Consider the following 5,099-nt stretch of genomic DNA (forward strand, 5'->3'; position numbering starts at 1 on the left):
TTATAATTTTGATACTTGGTTATGAAAAATAATTTTTTTTAGATAGATAAGTGACTCAACACACATGTTCATTATGTGATATTTTTTTTACATGCATATATATAATTTTGTATCTTGACCTTAAGTGTTAGAAAGCAGAAACTTTACGTTTCGTGTCGTTTCTACGTTTTACGTTTCTACCACCTCTTTCCGTTTCTATGTAGAAACTCGAGTTTGACAACATTGACCACAACCATCGTCGTAACCACTGCTATCACCACCACCACTACCACCACCGCCATCAACCACCATTATCATCGCTGCAGCCACTATCGTCACGACCATCAACCACCATTATCATCGTTGCAGCCACTATCGTCACCGTCACCACCACCACTTTCGCCACCACTACCATCACCACTGTCACCATCATTGCAGCTACTGCCGTCACCATCATCACCATGCTATTAACACCATCACCGCAACCATTGCCGTCACCACCACCACCATCACCACTACTAACACCACTCCACCACGCCGCTATCACTACCGCCACCGCTACTACACCATATAAAAAGGAAAGCGATGATCTAAATTTGTTTTATGCTTAATAGAAATGATTTTTTATTACATTATTTATTGTGTTATCAATCACAATCTTCATTCTCAGAATAAAAATAGAACATATTATCGAACACATTTTTATTTCTCAAAAAACTATTGGCAAAAACAATCCACGTACTGTTTGAATTAACAACTGCATGTTAAGCACTCTCTTGGCAGCTTGGCGCACTACGGAAGGAGCGACCTACTCCAATACATTTCAAATATTGGTGATTGGATGCCTCCTTGCCAATGGTTGACTTATACTTTGCCCTTGAATGAAAGTATCCCACACGTTTCTCTCTACTATAATCATAAAAAGAACACCACTTTCATCCACTTTTTATTTTTTATTTTATTTTATTTTTTAGTCATCTTGTAAATATTAGTCATATGGTATTAGAAGCATTATTATCAAACCCGCCTCGAATCAACAACCAGATCGATCCAAAACTTTGTGAACTGGTCATCGAATCGATTCAAGTCACTCAGACAAGTCATGTAACTGATCAAGTGAAAATCAATTCGATTCGATCAATATTTACCAAAATTAGTGACCCAGCTATTTCAAAAAATTCACGGTCATATAATTTTTTTATAAAAATAAAAATATAAAAGAATAAAACTTCTCCCACATTTTCGTTCCCTAGGAGGACTCCTCCCAAAAGGCCAAACCTTTTCTCACAAACGGCCAAACCCATTTTAATTTGTTTGTTTTCTCATAGCAGTAAAAGTTAAAGTTGTATGATTACAAAAAAAAAATAAAAAAAATTGTATGTTTTTGATAGATGTTAAATATTAATATTGAGTAAATACCTTTTTTGGTCCTCAACAAATTTTCATTTTAGTCCTTAGAAAATAAAAAGACCTATCGTGGTCCATAAGAAATTCAAAATGGACACATTTAGTTGAAATCATGGTCCCTCACAAATTCAAAAAAGATCCATATTAGTCCCTAAAAGGACTAAAATGGGTCCATTTTGAATTTTTTAGGGACCACGATGGACCTTTTTATTTGTTAGGGACTAAAGCGGGTATCGTGAAATTTGCTGAGGACCAAAAATGATATTTACTCTAAGGATAAGTATTATATGCTTTTATGTTAGTTGAATAATGATATGTGATTTATTGTTTTCAATATTAGAATATTTGGAACTGATATCATTTTTTATATGTATTTGAGTATAATTGTGGATTTCTAAGTATAAAATATATATTTACATATATTTATCTGGGTCAGCTGATAACTCACTGGTTAAACTGATGACCCAGTAATCCAGTACCCCAGTCCGGTCAATGATGACACCGGTTAAACTAATGATCTAGTAAATTAGTAATCCAGTACCCCAGTCGTATTAATAATGGGACCGAATTTAATAACATTTTGTGTTTTTATCTATTATTACATGGATCTGGATCCTCTCATGTGAAAATTCACATGACCATGTCGTGTGAGAAATCATAACCATACAAAAGTGGATCAATGGTAAAAAATGAAGAGAGAAAAAAAATGATAAAATAGATAATTACAAAATCATAACCGTTGATTTACCTTTATATGGTTGTGATCTTCCCACATGACCATATCATGTTTTTTTTTACTACTCTTATCCTTAGTAATATCATTATCATTATTTTGCAAGAAAAGTAAAAGAGATGGTTACGTATTCAATGTTATGTTTTAAGACAAATTAACTCGTCTTAATTCGATTTGGCTTTTTTTTTTTTAATAAATCACATGTATTTTTAATGGAAGGCAATCTTATTTGGGATGAGTACAAAATTAAAATTTTAAATTTCTCCCAAAAATAATACTGGAGAGAATCAAACAGATGGTTTCACCCCCACTTACTCAACGTTCATGTGCCAACTGAGCTACCATCATTTTGGTTAATTAAAACTTAACAAATTGTCAAAAATATAAACAAATTAAAACAATTAACGAAGACAGATTATTTATTCTCCTTCTACCTTGCAAGCATAAACCCGCTAATAACTTGGCGGCAGGTACAAATGCAGGCACCTAGTGTTAGCATTATTATTATCACCATTATTACTTTTTATACCATATAAGATATGATTTCATTTGACCTGAACAAGCCCCAAATAAATCAATTACAATTTGTCGAGTTCATAGTCATACTAGTTAATGAATCTATGGGTGCGTTACGACCAAACGTGGCTGCTATATATTTAAGTAGGTGTGGAATCTAGAATAATAATCAACTATAGTTGTTTATAGGTTGCTTGATTTATTTATTTATATTATAATTTTAAAAATGATCTTATTGTTTGATGTCTCTGTTATATAAATTTTCTCAAGTGTGAAATTTTTTAATAGAGTAATTATAATTAAGTGCAATTATTAGTAATTACGAATATAATTATCATTTAAATTCTTACATCCTTAAATTTTCTATTAGCTTACAAAAATAATGGGGATTGACATGTATGGTGTTGGATTGATGAGGTTCAGTTCATTTGTTGTTTCCTAAGTCTTGGTTTTGACCCAACAAACGGACCTTCAAGAATTAATAGCAGTAAACCACATGTTATCAAGGTAAACATCAAAATGAATATACATTAGTGTGTTATTTCCAAGGTTATCAATAGGTTCAATTTTTGTCTTTTCAGTTTTTTATTTTTTATTTTATGATCCTAATTATTCCTTTGCAACAGGTCAGGTCCTCAAATATCCCCATGACCTGGGTGGGGAAAGAAGCTCACACGTGTATAAGATTAATCCTAAGTTGAACAATATGACAATTATATATCTTTGCCTCTAAGCTCTTCTTTGGTATTTGAACCTCTACTCTTTTGATAGTTGGTTCGTTGAGGGGCTGGTATTGCTACTTGAGCTCTACGTAGCACCAATATCGATACCAAAAATAGGATACGACACGACACGACACTCTAACATTAATTTTAAAAATATTAGATTTCGACACGTTAGGACACGTTTTGATATTAAATAATATTTTTAATTTATGTAGTGTATATTATATTTAATATTCAATAATTTAACAAAAAAATGAAGCTAAACTTATAATAGCCATCAATATTGCAAAGAAACATAAGATATCCTAAATATATATATTAAACTCAATAAAATGATAATCGTAATCCAACGAATCTAATAGTTAGAACTAAAAATACAACACAACTCATCTTTTGAACTTTTTTTTGAGTCTCTATAATGCGTGTTGGAGTGTCGAACAGTGTTGGAAAGTGTCGGACATGACACGTCAGGATTTTTGAATTGTTGGTGCTTCATAGCTTTAACTAACCCTCGAAATTTGTCTTTTCTGTTTTCAACCAATAAAAAAACAACCTCGTATTATTTAACCAAAAATTAATGTTATATATATATATATATATATATATATATATGGGGTAAACATTTCTGCAGCCACTTTAGATAAGCTTATCTACAGCTACCGTTTATAACTATGTTCTCCCGGGAGAACATAGTTATAACATTAAAGTTGCTTTTTTTTCTCTCTTCACGTCAACAGACAGGTTCTGAAAAGTAAATGAGGAGAGAGAAAAAAAGCAACTTTTAATATTATAACTATGTTCTCCCGGGAGAACATAGTTATAAACGATAGCTGTAGATAAGCTTATCTAAAGTGGCTGTAGAAATACTTTTGCCATATATATATATAAGAGATATTTTGATTCTAGAGTAAGACTTACAAGTCTAAACCCTAAACCCTAAGACTTACAAGTCTTACTCTCAATCTTAACCATTGATTTTCAGTCATTTAACAATTGTAGTTTAAAGTTCTTATATTGTAGCCCTAAACCCTAAATCCTAAGATCCAATTTTTTTCTTTCTCTCTCTTATCTTTATATGACCTCATACACTTTTTATCTCCTACAATATAAGAAACTTTAATATATATATATATATATATATATATATATATATATGAGAAATTATACTCTTATGTTGCATAAGATTACTCTCTCATTTTACACTCACATAAAAAGACGTGCATCTCTTTTCTTTTCTTTTTCCTTTTTTTAAAATTAGTGGGCTCCACTTAATTTATCTCACAACATGAGATAACTTCTCTCCTACAACATGAGAAAAGTAAAACCCTATATATATATATATATATATATATATATAGAAACAAGATATTCTTACAACCAATATAAAAATAATAAAGCTTAAACTTAATCTTTATTGATCCACATGTATCAAAGATTCACATAATTAAAAATTAGAGACGTTAAATATAAGTAAATCAACGAATAAGATTAAGAATGTAACTTATATGAATATAAAATAATCTTGACCCATATATATATGAGTGAAGATATTCTAACTACCAAAAATTCTAACTACTAACTTATTACCCATCATATCACCATTGGATCAAAGAGAGATAATGTTAAAAAGTGTTTGAAGAGAGAGAAAATGTTAATCTAATGGTGATTAGATAAAAAGTAAATTGGTAGTGAAAAATTTTGGTAGTGAGAATATCCCTCCTATATATATATATATGTAT

The sequence above is a fragment of the Gastrolobium bilobum genome, unplaced genomic scaffold (genome assembly GCF_033153095.1).
Source record: "Gastrolobium bilobum isolate Gb01-03AN ecotype WA unplaced genomic scaffold, APGP_CSIRO_Gbil_v1 utg1549, whole genome shotgun sequence".
NCBI classification, from domain to species: Eukaryota; Viridiplantae; Streptophyta; class Magnoliopsida; order Fabales; family Fabaceae; genus Gastrolobium; species Gastrolobium bilobum.